General features: G+C 42.5%; 1 long non-coding RNA gene across 1 annotated transcript; it reads left to right on the top strand.

Annotated features, from left to right (window-relative positions):
• Positions 1 to 6,040: 6,040 nt before the first annotated feature.
• Positions 6,041 to 8,335, top strand: LOC142060224 (uncharacterized). Its single transcript, XR_012661663.1, has 3 exons — positions 6,041 to 6,120; positions 6,520 to 6,598; positions 6,800 to 8,335. It is a non-coding gene; the product is annotated as an uncharacterized LOC142060224 (long non-coding RNA).
• Positions 8,336 to 15,456: the final 7,121 nt, after the last annotated feature.

Here is a 15,456-nt window from a genome sequence, read left to right as displayed (position 1 = left end):
TTGCATGGTTCTTTGCTTGCTGCCAAGTCATCATGGTGATCCCTGGCTTCATGTTTCCCTTTAAGTGTTTTTGGGAAGCAAAATGTATGTTACAAGGCTGCTACAGTACGTTAAGCTGGTACTGGAGGGTGACAGTCTAAAGCTCCGATTAAGTTGTGCAGAGGTAAGTTATTCTAATATATTTCTCCTTCCTTAGCACAAGAATTAAATGTTAGGAAATTGGGTTCCAAGACTTCAAGCCTCCATGTACTCAGGGGTTTGAATGGTGCTGCTGGAATCAGTAGGACTGCTTCCAGTAAGAAGTGCTGTACTGAGTTATGGTTTGTAGGATAGGGTCCAAGAGGCCACCCAGAGAGTTGGAGGCTGTGCTGAGAGCCAAACAGAGGAGTTCCTGGCACTTGGCCATGAGCCTTACACAGCTGAGTGTGCTGCCTGCTCCACTGAATTGCTTGTATGGTCCCATGGTCTGTGCTTGGATTCCTAAACAATGTGTCTGAGTGAGTTCAGACCCTTTGTTTGCTGCTTAAAATTGCTTGCTTTCCAGGAGACCACAAACTGCTTTGTGGTTTGGGGAATCTGAATTCACCTCTTACTGCGTGTAAGGGTAAGGAGGAGGCTGTGGTTTTAAAGTCTCGTAATGAGATCATGTCACCATTAATAGGGCAAGCATATGCAAGCAAGAAGATAAGAATTAATCTGAAAAAAAAACCAACTTGTAGAATAGATTTCCCCAAAGTACACTGTTGGAAATGAATCCATAAAGCTTCATAATAGGTAAATAAAGGCTTTCCATTTCCTTGAGCTGAAGGGAGCAGTGAACATAATGGTGAATCACACCAAGTGGCTTTTTTTGCTGACTAGCAACAGACAGAAATAGGCATATGATGTATTTGCTGAAGCAGGAAAATCTGTTTCTACCATATATAATAAGCCACTACCCATAATGCCTTCTTTGCATGTAATGCCTAGCTGGACAAAACTCAGTAGAGCTAGAAAGCATTGGCTTGTAAAAATAAATTGGGCTCTGATTTAACTCTATTCTAAACAAATCAGAATTTTTCCCTCTTGCAGCTACTTTGCCTGTAATGTTAACTCTAAAAACTTGTTAAATTACAGAACCCTGCGTCATTCAGCATTCCTTGAGATGTGTGTCCTGGTTTGGAGAGTTATTCACCCTTTTCTTCAATGCAAAAATATTTTTGGCAGTTTGAAATACACCATTATTGTGCAGCCATGCTATGTAACTGTCTTGGTTGTTTTTTGAGTTGTTCTCTCTCAATGAAATGAGTAGTTCTGAGAGCACCAGAACTAACAAAACCTGCCTTCTTGCAGATTCATGTCTCGTGGTTGGTTGTAACTTGCAATGAAGATTTTTACAGATACCAAGACATTTGTGTTGTCTCTTGCTCCCTCATGGGATTTCTCTGATGTCTAACAATATGCAAGGCATGCTGCAGGGTGTGCTTTTCCTTCCGTCAGGACACTCATAGGCATGCTTTCTATCTTAATGGTTCCTTACATTTGCAAAACTTGCAGAAATGTCATTTTCCTTTTAGAGTTATGTGGTCAAAGCTAGTCATTCAGTTCAAGAGTTGTTGAATGGGATGCAAGATAGAGATAAAAATGACATGTAAGTCCCTTTTCTTTAAGAAACAAGGCTAAAGCAGTAGCCTGCATCTATAGAGCACTCTCTCTCAGAGCTCTAACACCTGAATGAGAAGTCAGAATCTGGAAGGTATTATGCATATTAACCAATTTCTGCTGTCACTGATGCTACTCAAAATCTGCATTAAGTTGGCAAACTTCACTATACTGTTAATATTGTAGGAATATCTGTTACACTGGGCTGTCTGTGACTGCTGTAATGTCTGTTAGTGGCAGCAGAAGAAGAAAGTGATTAGCCAGCTAAAACATTTAAAAACAAAGAGTGGGGAAATACTTTTTACACGGCTCAGCACTTGGGAAAATAGAGTATTTTTTTCTTCAGGAGTTCATGTTGGTGGTTGGTGGTTTGTTTTTTTTTTGTTTGTTTTTTTTTTAATTTCTGAGTTTTTTAATAATAAAACAGGAGCATCAGTAAAAAGATTAAGAGGGAATTACAGCAAAATGGTCAAGGCAGTAGAGAAAACAAGAATAATGCTTTTTATTTTCATGGAGTTTTTTTTTAAATGCACAAAGGGATAGTTCCTTTTAATAGAGGGAAGCTGTGTAACTTACTTTCTTCAGTGTGTGTTGTATTCTTTCCAAGGTATGGAAAATCTGTGCAAGTTTGCATAATCATCTTGGCTTCAGTTCTGAACCTATCTGGTTTTCTGTAAGTCAGCCTTGCCAATTTGTAAGCTGTTGCTGAGAATTGCATAAATGCAGAATACCCCTCACAATGACAGCAGCTTAGTGAGCAATCTAGATATCCCACTTAGTTAATTTACATGAGAGTAGAAACAATGGGAAACAGAAGCAGAGAGAGGTCTTACAGACACATAAAAAAACTATTCCTTCCCATTTGTTATTTCTTGACTCATAATGTGCTGAAATGAAGAGGCATTACAAAATATTTAAGATTTTTATATTGTGGCCTTTAAGGGCACCTCAGCACTGGCTTCTTCCTATCTCTTTGTTGGTTTGAGGAATGGCTGGATAAAGATTAAACAGCATCTTTTTAATTAAAAAAAAAACAAAAAACAAACCAGAGCCGACAGCAAAAAAAGAACAGTTCCTGCAGACCTAGGTGCCACTGACAGTACCACATGTCATAACATGCTGGCATGCATGACTGTGGAACATTTCTTACTTGTGTGCAGCAAGCATATATGGATCATGGGTATAAAAGGATTAAATATGTTTGGGGCTGTGATTCTGGAAAGTATTTTGAATGCCATCTATTCCAGGGCCTGACCATGATCTACTTCTCAGGATTATTCCTTTAATCAATGTAGTTTTCATTTTTTTGCCCTGAGATGGAAGCAGAAATTACAAGGAAGTGTCTGTGTGATCTGTCTCAGCCAAAGCTCATGGCAGTCAGTGTTTATTTGAGTAAAACCTGCGAAGGCCTAACACCTAGTGATAGTTGTCCATGCCACCAAGGAAGATGATGCAGGTCTGGTGTCTCTACAGTAGAATTTGTGAAAGAATAATCAGGAAGGTGCAACTGCAAAGCTCTGGTAAATTCTAACTTGCTTAGGACACATTGGTATTGATATTAACATGGAGATCTGTGTAGTTTCCAGTTTTAAAATATAGCATTTCTTTGCAGGTCCACCAGTAGTTTGCATGTTTTTCTTGACAAGAATACTGGTTGGAGAAAGAGCCTGGGAAAATGCTTCAAAATCTTTTCTGGATTATGGTTTTCTGTAGCCAGCAAGAAGGAGCGTACCAGACTTTTTCCCACTTAAGGAAGTAGTATAGCAATCCAGATTATTTGTTTATTGTACACACATAGACTATAAAATAGGCAAAAGGGATGAGGTAACTTGTGTAGGCCGTCCAGAAAAAAAAAGTATGTAGAAGAACAACTAAGTGAGAAAGCAGCTAAAAGGGAAACAATAAGATATGCTTGTGCACGGAGGCTAATGGCCAGTCAGGAGGGTATAGACAGCACGAAGGTGATCTACAGAATAGTGAATTCTCCTCCTCTAAATGCTACCATGTAGTTACGCTTTGTCCTGTTCCTGTAGCCTCCACTTGTGTTCCTGCAGCCACCACATTCCTCTGCCACAGAGAAAGGTGACTGGCAAAGTCCAGGTAGCAGCGGATTCTTTGTCACTCCTTATCTGGGTTTAAAGTACAATATGCAGGAGCTTTTCCCATAAAAATTCTTTCTCTCGGTGGTTCTTGCCACACCGACAGAATCTGGGTGAAACTTCTCTATGCTATGACTTTATTATCGATTACCTTAACCAGGAAATTATGACAAATAAAAAAAAAAGACAAATCCACCACTTTTTGCTGCTTTTCGTCGGTTAGCAAACATGTAGCAAATGTGCGTGTGCTTTTATTCCATTCACATGCAGCCCTGTCTGAGTGCAAGGCATTTCCTGGAGATTAACAGCTGGGTGGGAAGGATTGTGGATACAAGAGGCAGCCCAAAGGACCCAAACTGGTTGTTAATCCATGGGAGGTGTTCTGCTGAGACTTACTGTTGTAAACTGAAATGAAAAGTACACAGGCATATGTTCCTCTGTCTGTGGAGGTGCAGCAGAAATTATTGCCATTTTGAGCAATTAAGTTATTGACTCCTCCCTCTGCTTCCCCGTCAGTGTATGTGCTGCTAGCACTAGGAACACTGCAGCTAGCAAAAGAACTAATATGAAGGGTTTACTCTGGATCCATTATTTTAATAAATCACTTGCTATTTACAGTTTGGATTTAATTAAGGGAAATCAAAAAAATCCAAGTTTAAATTGAGTGCAGATTGTATAGGGTTTGTGTCATTTTAGCTAAGTTGTTTTAAAGATTATCATTTTACCAAACCACACAAGTGCATATACAACTATGGTCATACACGTATATGGAGTATATACAACTAAGGCCTGCCAGTTTGACTAAGCCTTAGTCAAACAAACAGTTCCATTAGAGCAAAGCCTCAGTGTTGTAGAATCGAGCTTTATAGAGTCATTGCACAATGAGGAGTTCTCTTGCGTCAAAGCTGCTGGGTCTTTAGCTGCTATGACATTTGGTATGTAGGTTTAAAAAACAAATGGCTGTTCCCAGTACGGATTGAAATGCTTTATTTCAGTTTCTAAAGAAACTGATGTTCAAAGGTGCTGAGCAGTTCTTTTTGATCTGAGTAAGACACCTGAGTACTGTATTAAAGGTGATATTGCAGAATCCCTATATAACCTACTGTAAAATCAGAAAGCTCAGAAATTTGTTTTACCCATTCCTCTTTTCCCCATGTCTGTTTTGCCTTTGCAGCAATAGTGAAGAAACTACTCTCTCCACTGCAGTATGAACAGCAAAACTGTGTCACTTTGTTTCAATTACAGATATGTTTCTCAGATGACATGAGGATTTCTCTTAGTTTATATTTCATTTTCCGGTTTGACAATTTACAAGAACACCAGATGTCTATAGAAAATGCTTTTTACTCACACCTGTTGTTTAAATTTGACAGGCACCGAGTCGAATAGGAACTTGTTAGCTTTCATTACACCACTTGGAAAAAATGTCATCATCCATTAAGTAGAGCACAGCTTCCCCTCCAGCATCAGTACACCTTGAGCTTGATGCTCTTCTGATTCATGCATCAACAGCTTGCTTAGCATCTCACTACAAGTTTGTTTTTATGGGAGATGAAGGGATGAAAAGAATCCAAGCTGAGTGGCAGACATTGAGTATGCAGGTAGTAAAACTGTTCTACTGAGTAATGTTAATCATGCTAAAGTATAACTGCAAGTGTGTGTATGTGTACCTGATAAACACTGCTATACACCAGAAAGTATGCATAGCATCTAAAACATGAAGATGGTCTTAGTTTGGTTCAAGGTCAAAAAAATAAATGATAGTATTTCCAACTCAAGCTGTTGGTGGGTTACTCCAAGCAGCAGGAGGGACAAACTGTCTCACACTAGTGCTTACTGCAGAATTCAGGTATCCCAGGCAGTCATCTTCCCTCAGTAGTGAACTTTTTCAAATTTTCTTAGTTGTTTCCAGAGGCTCTGCATGCAAAGGTACAAAAGAAATACCTATCTTACTTTTTGCAATGATCCTATTGCAGCACAAATCTCTGTAAATGTCATTAACTTGATTTTACATGTGTGGAAAGGGGATAGAGTAAAATCCCTTTTACTGCTCTGTGTCGCATATGGTAATTGTGCACTTACACATCTTTAGAGAGGCTCGTCAGAAACATGCCTCAACTTGGGAACAGCAATATGAAGCAAAGGAATGGAGTTTGTAGTATGCATGGGCTCGCTCCCATAAGAATACACAAACCCAGTGCCAAACGCCTCCACCCAAATGTCCGAGATGTTACTAATTTGATAAGAGGCCTTTTCCTGCTGTTTTTTTTTACTAGCCTGTGCAGTTTCTCAAGCTCTCTGTGCTCAGTTCTCACAAAGAGAACTTTTAGTGGCACACAACATGTCTGCAGAGCAAAATGAAGGTGTAATTGCAGCACAGGTACGTGAAACCACACTAGAACAGATAGTCATAGCAGTGAATGTGTGGAAAAGGGGCTGGCAATCAGCATGCACATATAGCTGGGTGAGTATTTGGTGTGAACTGCAGAGAAGCATTTGCTTATGACAGTAGTTATCAGTAAAAACACATGCTGGACAAAATATTATTATTCAAATACTGTTAAATGTTTTGGAAAAACTGCTAGAAGAATAGATACTGGGAAGGATCTCCAGTGTCCTATCTAGAAGAACAGATAAGACAGTAAATGCAAATCAGGACTGTATTCTTCACACAGGGATGTGCTGGCTGATTCACATACAAAATTTGGAAACACATTCTTCCTCCTGCTGCTGAATCTGTCAAAGAAACATGCTTGTTGTTTTTCCTCCTGACTTGTAGACACCTGCTGTGGAGGTGCCACTCCACCCTGGCACTTCAGGATGACTGAATGCAGTTGTTTGGTCTGCTTCTTTCCCAAGTAAGTTAAGTCTGTGTCAGGCAGTCAGAGTTCTCACTGCCACATTTCTTCATGCATACTTATCTGGGACTTCTTAATTTTGTTGCATTTTATATTTTGGGGAGAAAGGGTGGAAAGAGAAACCTCTGCTTTTCATAATTGTATCTTTGGGCATATGAGCTTTAGAATGATACCTTCTGGTTAATATGTTTAATCTTTTAGATGTTTTACACCTTCCATGATTTGTTACTTGTTTTGAAGCAACATACTTCAGTCTGAAAAGATACACTTGGAAAAGTCAAAGACAGTGATGCTGCCTGGTACCTATAGCATTTTGTGAGTAGCGGTTATGCAAGCCATCATTTTCCGTGGCATATTTTACTTCTATGTACTGAGTGGGGAGAAAAGCCGGAGAGGGTAATACACAGCAACTGAATTCTAATGGTAAATGTGAAGCCATTCTCAGGGACAAAATTGTTCAGTCCTCTCTGTGCTCAGTTTTCTACCAGAAGAGATTGTTCTCTGGAGAATAACTTCTGGAAAAACAGGAAATAATTCTGTATGGGTGGGTTTTTTCTTTCTTTTTTTTTTATTGGTGGGGGTGGTGGTTTTCTTTATTCTACACTCATATATTTCACAAATGTTCCTTCAGTACTTACTTTCAGTTGGTGACAATTATTCTTCCTCTGAGTCCCGAGAGGTTGAGTGGGCCCTGAATTAAAAGCATGAGGAAATCACCACTGAGAAACTGGAGTTTCAAAACTAATGTTTTGCAAAGAAGAAGAAGAAATGTGTGCGCCCTTTGGCTGGTCTGTAACCACAGCATGCTCTTCTCAGCATTCCTTTCCCTGACGTGCAAAGTATTTCCCAAACTCCCATCCTGTTGTTTCTAGGATCTGTGTCAGACTGTATGCAACTTGTGAAACTAAGACTGTAACAATGTGGCACTATAAAACCCTTTCTATTTTATTGAAAGTAAACAATTGGCAGGCGACACATTCCAAGTACACAGAAAGTTGAGTAATTTAAGGAGAGTCATGTTCATTGTATGGGGTGTGTGTTGGGGGGGAGGATTATAAAGCCACCAGCCTGTGGTGCTGCACAAGTCTCCAGGTATGAGCTGCTGCTTGGAGGGCAGGGCCAGCCCTGCTGGGCTCCTAGTTGAGCTTGAGGACCACCGCTGCTGCCGTGTCTGTTAACTTGTGATGGGGACAGGGACATGGCATGACTGTGCTGCTGGTGTGACCACAAGATCAGTGTTCCTGTGTAGTGTAGAAAAAGTAAATCATGTTTAACTAAGCTCCTCAAGAAGCTAAAATTAACAAATATCTGAATTTGTTGAAATGAAAAAGCAGAGCTGATGATGAAAACATTGATGTCAGTGTCTAACGACCTACTGTTTTTAATGCTACCTTTTTCTCCTGGTCCAAACACCTTACATGTTTAGAGATTTGTTCCTAAGTAATATCTCTCAGCTAAGTTGTTGGAGAATTCACCCCTGCGTGACCTTAGTTTAGGAAAAACAAAACAACTCAGGGAAGATTTTACTCTTAAAGCTTTGAGTATGCACCTATTTATGTACCTTTCGGGGAAGGGATGCCTGGGTTTTGGCTGGGTCTAACTGTCCTAACATAGAACATTATCGGTGCACATTGGTAGGGTTAGCACTGTTACTGAAATGGTACAGACGCTGTAATCATGCAGGTGTTACCTTACTTGATAAGCAAATAATAATACTCTGAGAACCACTATACTGACAAAGACCAAACAAAAAAATGTACGTGGGTGAGGAATCTGTAATAACAACACAGTTCAGTAAGACTGTGACAACCAAGAGATACTCCACTGCAGTGGAACCACCCCTTTTGCTATCAACGGGCTAAACCGGTAAGGTTTCTTACTGCCATCTACTGTAAGAATGCCTCAAGCTGAAGGAGAATAAAAATTCTCTCTCTTGGTTCTCAAATAAATGAAATTGCTTCTGAGAGAGAAAAAGCAGAGCTTGATTTCTCTCTACATCTAACATTCGCTTTGTTTTTCGTCTTTTCAAATTCAGAAAGAATATGTTTGTTGGGGTTTTTTTTAAATCTTTCCTGTACTGAGAGTAGAAACATCAGGTGTGATCAAGGGAATCATTATCCCTTTACTCTTTGCATTTTCCATCAATGTCACTTTCACCTATATCTATGCATACAAACATAGATAATATTTTTAATTGCTACTTTCCTATTTTTCTTCATTTTATCTAGCATAAATACAAATCAGTCCTTTTGACAATTTTAGCTTTTGACTGTTAGTTATTTTGCATTAGATTCAATATTTTTAGATCCAGAAGTCTTTACAAAAGTTACAATCTTTAATTATTGGAATCCAGTTGGAATAATTGGAGTCCATTGGATTAACGGAACATTTATTTGTTTCACAATAAATCCAAACAAAGAAAACAAAGGGTTTTCCTTACACTGCTACTTCCTAAATTTTTAAAGGCCCCTTCCTATAAACTCAACCCGCGAGCTTTGGTTATGGTCTGTGGCAGTTCTAAATGGTACTTAATAGGATGAAAGCGCAGAGCTGGGCTCACGATTTCAGAATGGACCAACCCTTTATCAGGGGAATACCAATAGGCATTGCTTGTTTCCTATTATTCAAACCTTAGCTGATGTTTGTTAAAAACATTACCCATCTTCTCAATTTCAATTGAAATGTTAAATCTGGGGGCATGTAACTGTAGAATTTTGCTGCATTGGTGAGCTAGAAAAGCAAACAAGATCATCACAGCAAAAATACTGGCAGCAAAGTCCAGACCTACATGCAGAGGTGGCCATAATAACATGTTAAACATTGCTGAGACATCAGGATCCACAAAAGCACTTGCAGAAATGGAGGAGGACTGACAGAAGTGATTAAATTTTTTTTTCTAAATGCCTGTACATTTAATTTTTTAGAGAGTCATGTTTTAGGATATACTGATGGAGCCTCATGATTTCAAGCATTGGAATAGGCTGCCCAGGGAAGTGGTTGAGTCTCCATCCCTGGAGGTATTTAAAAGAAGGGTAGATGTGGTGCTTGAGGATATGGTTTAGTGGTGGACTTGGCAGTGATAGGTTAGCGGTTGGACTCGATGATCTTAAGGGACTTTTCCAACCCTAATGATTCTATGATTCTATGATTTGCAAATACCTGATGTTTCCACATCCTGCTGATCACCAGCAGCAAAATGAGCATATTATACCTCTTGATAGTGGACTACACCACTGCAGAACAGTATAAAAGCTACTGCTTACCTTGTTTTGTTCCCCAGCTCACTCAGTAATAGTATTCTGAAAAAACCATTGAAAGCAGTTAGCATACAACTGCAAGAGCAAGATGACTAGGACGATACATAAGCACTTTGTTTTAAGGTCTGGTGTTACTGAACCTTTAGTGTTTGTCTTACTCAAAGGCTATAAAGCCTTAAAGGATTCTTTATGGTGAGACTCTAAAGCTGGCCCTCATTGAGATGAGTGAGCGCAGCCCTGCTTTATTGAGACCCATTGTGTCACTCCATTCTTTATCATCTGAATAAGGCATATCTCTTCACACAGGTGTGCTGGTTTTGGCTGAGAAGGGGTTAATTCTCCACACCGTGGGGGGTCGGCTACCTTTCCATCTTCCCGAGCTCTGCCGCGTGGCGGGAGGCTGGGAGGGGCGGGGCCATGGCGGGGGCGGCTGACCCCGACTGGCCAATGGCAGGTTCATTCCACTATCAAGTGACCCGGAAGAAGAATGTTTTCAAACGGGGCCCTGAGCAACGACAAGCGTTTGAACAGATTAAACAAGAAATAGCTCATGCAGTAGGCCTTGGGCCAGTCTGGGCAGGACAAGATGTAAAAAATGTGCTCTGCCCTGGAGCTGGGGAGAACGGCCCTACCTGGAGCCTCTGGCAGAAAGCACCAGGGGAGACCAGAGGTCAACCCCTAGGGTTTTGGAGTGGGGGATACAGAGGGTCCGAAGCCCGCTATACTCCAACTGAAAAAGAGATATTGGCAGCATATGAAGGGGTTCGAGCTGCTTCAGAAGTGGTTGGTACTGAGGCACAGTTGCTCCTGGCACCCCAACTGCCAGTGCTGGGCTGGATGTTCAAAGGAAACATCCCCTCTACACACGATGCAACTGACGCTACACGGAGTAAATGGGTTGCACTGATTACCCAGCGGGCTTAAGTAGGAAACCCCAGTTGCCCAGGAATCTTGGAAGTGATTATGGACTGGCCAGAAGGCAAAGATTTTGAAATATCACCAGAGGAGGAGGTGACACGTGCTGAAGAAGCCCCACTGTACAACAAACTGTCAGAAGATGAAAAGCAGTGTGCCCTGTTCACTGATGGGTCCTGTCACCTTGTGGGAAAGCACTGGAGATGGTAGGCTGCTGTATGGAGTCCTACACGACAAGTCACAGAAACTGCTGAAGGAGAAGGTGAATTGAGCCAGTTTGCAGAGGTAAAGGCCATCCAGCTGGCCTTAGACATTGCTGAATGGGAAAAGTGGCCAGTGCTCTATCTCTGTACTGACTCCTGGATGGTGGCAAATGCCCTGTGGGGCTGGTTACAGCAGTGGAAGCAAAGCAACTGGCAGCGCAGAGGCAAACCCATCTGGGCCGCCACATTGTGGCAAGGTATTGCTGCCCAGGTAGAGAAACTGGTTGTAAAGGTACGTCGTGTGGATGCTCACGTCCCCAAGAGTCGGGCCACTGAAGAACATCGGAACAACCAGCGGGTAGATTAGGCTGCCAAGATTGAAGTGGCTGAGGTGGATCTGGACTGGCAATATAAGGGTGAACTATTTCTAGCTCGGTGGGCCCATGACACCTCAGGTCATCAAGGGAGAGATGCATCATACAGGTGGGCTCATGATCGAGGGGTGGACTTGACCATGGATATTATTGCACAGGCTATCCACGAATGTGAAACACACGCCGCAATCAAGCAAGCGAAGCGGGTAAAGCCTCTGTGGTACGGGGGACGATGGCTGAAATATAAATATGGGGAGGCCTGGCAAATTGACTATATCACACTCCCACAGACCTGCCAAGGCAAGCGCCATGTGCTTACAATGGTAGAAACAACGACTGGCTGGCTGGAAACATATCCTGTCCCCCACGCCACTGCCCGGCACACTATCCTGGGTCTTGAGAAACAAGTCCTGTGGCGACATGTGACCCCAGAGAAAACTGAGTCAGACAACGGGACTCATTTCCGAAATAACCTCATAGACAGCTGGGCCAAAGAGCACGGTATTGAGTGGGTGTATCACATCCCCTATCACGCACCAGCCTCTGGGAAAATTGGACAGTACAATGGACTGTTAAACACTACACTGAGAGCGATGGGGGTAGACCATTCAAGCACTGGGATACACATTTAGCAAAAGCCACGTGGTTAGTCAACACGAGGGGTTCTGCCAACTGAGCTGGCCCTGCCCAGTCAGAAATCCTACATACTGTGGAAGGGGATAGAGTCCCTGTAGTGCACACAAAAAGTATGCTGGGCAAAAGAGTCTGGGTTCTTCCTGCCTCCGGCAAAGGCAAACCCATTCGTGGGATTGCTTTTGCTCGAGGACCTGGGTGCACTTGGTGGGTGATGCGGGAGGATGGAGAAATCCGATGTGTGCCTCAAGGGGATTTGATTTTGGGTGAAAACAGTCAATGAACTGAATGGCACAATGCGAACTGCTATATAATATTGTGTGTCACCTCTGTGTTGTATCAATGATATCAGAGTACGAGCCTCACAACCCATGGAAAATCAGCTATGAAACAAGCAAAGTGCAGCAGTGATGGAACGATGACTGACTCGGTATGCAGCAACCCAACGCCACACACCATCTCTCCCAACCTGAAAGACTGATACGACAGATGGAGCCCAGAGTCACGGACTGGGTGAACTCAATGGACATTTTACAGGGAAGGCCCGATGTAGGGGAATAGACAGGGATCGGCGACCGGAAGATCACGGGCTGTGACGGAAAGACAGACTTCTCCCCATAGGAGTGGCAGGAACAGGAAGCGCAAGAGCTATATAAGCGTGTGACGCAGCTAAATAAACGGACTTTTTGTATCCATATTGATGTCTGTGCATCACTGTCCCCAGGGTGGGTAGAGCCCTGTGTCCTGGAGATATGCGGCCCAAGATAAGTTCTCCCGTAGAAGCGTACAGCTACAGCCCATAATGATGTGAATGAAGGGAATGATGTCTGTGAATGATGTTAAAGGATGAGAAGGGGAGGGGTGGTGGTTGGTACGGTTGTATTGGATAGTATGGGACCTGGGCATGGTGTAAATGGTATGGAATAAGGGGTGGAGAATGTGCTGGTTTTGGCTGAGAAGGGGTTAATTCTCTTCACTGTAGTGCCTGTGGGGGTCGGCTACCTTTCCATCTTCCCGCGCTCTGCCGCGTGGTGGGGGGGCGCTGGGAGGGGCAGGGCCGTGGTGGGGGCGGCTGACCCCGACTGGCCAATGGCAGGTTCATGCCATACCATGTGACACCATGGCCAGTATATTGAGGGGGGGCAGGTTGCGGCTCGGGAGCGGCGCGGCGTCGGGTCGGCGGGCGGCTGCGGCGCGGGCGGTTTGTTTCGGCGGCTCGTCCCCCTTCCCCCCCCCACCCCCACCGGGGTTTTGCGCCTGTCGTTGTTCTCCTTTACATTGCGTTTCTGTTGTTGTTTCTTTTAATTTTAATTATTAAACTGTTCTTATCCCAACCCCCGAGCGTTACCCTTCTGATTCTCTCCCCCATCTACCGGTGGGGAGTGAGCGAGCGACAGTGTGGGGCTGAGCTGCCGGCTAAACCACGACAACAGGCTCTTCAAATGTGGTAAGTACAACTCGGCAAGGAGGCAGACCAGAGGAAAAGTCAGTTTGTTTAGTGCTAAACCGTGTGGAGTTTTTCCACCATGCCAGATGGACTTTTCTGGCTGTGTTACATAAGGAAGATGGATTATAGCTGAGAGTCTGTGCCTGTACTTCTAAGTGACCGATGGATAAGGACAGAAGAAAAACATTGGGGGGGTTTCTTAAATTTAGAGTTGTATTAGCCTAGTGCTTGCTGTCCTCATTTTCTGTTGCTGTCAGTGGGAGCAGAAAATTCTCAAAACCATATAAGCCTGATATCTCAACTCAAAGTTAACAAAACCAGCAGCTTAGAGGAAGTTAGAAGAGATAACAGCAGGCCATGGTATGCTACTGGGTATAATGCAAAGCTCTCCATTAAGGCAATCAGAGAAAAATTGTAAGATCCATTTCTAGATTAGGCCCATTCAAAAGTGTGATGTCAAAGAGTGTTCCTACTAAGTAGGTTAATGTAAGAATGCAGAGAATCCTTCTGCAAAATGCTTCCAGAGGCAGTTTAACACAGTGAAAGTGAGTTACGAGAAAGTAAATACAGCCTCTTGTACCAGCTGAGTATGAAGTTGTACTGTGATAAGCAATGGAGTTTTATTGAGAAAATACTAATGAGAAATAAATGCCTGCAGTGAAAAGTGTAGCATCTGGTCTGCATTTGACTTCATGCATGAAAGCTATTTGGCCTGACTTCCTGCCAAATCCTGCAGTTTTTTAGCTCATCAGATATGAAGGAGATTGAACTCCCTAGGTTAGCATCTCAAAATTTTCTCCTAGCAGAGCATATGTGGAGTTCTAAAAAGACAGACTCCCACTTTTGCTTACAAGTATGGCTCATTTTTTTGCATTCTTTTAAGCTGTTGTATTCTCTGTCAACATCTATAACATTTATGGAGTCGACATTATTCAAGGCTGTTAGCTGTTGTTCAAAAATCCTTCAACATGTGTACATTGGGTTTTAAGCCATTTGCTAAATACCCCAGAAAAATCTCCAAGAATGAAATGGCAGACCCCTGCACAATCCATCAAACTGGACACTCTGAGCTTTCTGCACAGGGAGATTTCTGCATTGCTAAGTAATGCTACATGCTAAACAATCTATTTGTAATTTGCAGGGTTTAAGGTCCTTAGAACAGTCCAGTCTAAGGCATTCCCTTGAGAGGTCTGACTTTGAACAGTTAAAAAGAAAGACTACTATAAACATTTCTCAACTGTTTGGGTGCCACTGCATTCTCCATAGTATGCCAAGGGCTCTGGTGCTTTTGGTATTGCCTCTAGAATTTTCTACTCGTCTTGGACCATGGCCTGCTTAGTTCATATAAACTAGTCCCTCCCTGCTCTCCCCTCTTGCACTTGGACAATTGGACTAGGTAATCTGAAATCCAAAAGAAGAGTAACGAGAGTGCTAAAAACCCCCTGAAATTAACTGTTATTGAGGGTTTTTTTTTTACTTTCTTTGGACCTAACCGTCTGCTCTAGCATTACAGCAATTAGTGATTTCACAGCAATGACATATAGGAAGGGGATCACCGAGTATCTTCATACTAATGAAGATATTTTGATGCTCCAGTTAGACATGTGGACTAACAATTCTGCTGACAGCATGGAGTGGCTCTGGATTTGCCTTTGCATTAGGCACATATGATCTCTTTGTCATTGAAGGCTGATATGAGGATCCCAAATCTGCAGAATCCTCCGCTTGGCAAAGCTCACAAGAGTCCTGGTTATTGGACGTGTTGTTGGATGGGACTTGGACCTAGCTGACATGCTGCCTACGTGTCAGTCTGAATCTGCTGATGCACTGAAAATCCTTCTTTCCTTCTGCCTTCCTAATATTATCACTATTTGGTCCCTCTTCAGTCTCTTTAGCTTGCTGCTCGGTCAACATTCAAACCATTAGAGAGAGGTATTAAAAGTTTATTGGAAACCAAATATGTGGAAGGTTTTGAGATATTTTAAAAGTATCGATTGGATGGCATTGTCATCTCTCTGTGGTCTAGGGC

This window comes from Phalacrocorax aristotelis, chromosome 7 (genome assembly GCF_949628215.1).
Source record: "Phalacrocorax aristotelis chromosome 7, bGulAri2.1, whole genome shotgun sequence".
Taxonomy (NCBI): Eukaryota; Metazoa; Chordata; class Aves; order Suliformes; family Phalacrocoracidae; genus Phalacrocorax; species Phalacrocorax aristotelis.
The sequence above is the reverse complement of the archived record's forward strand: the minus strand, read 5'-3'. Positions and strand labels throughout refer to the sequence as shown.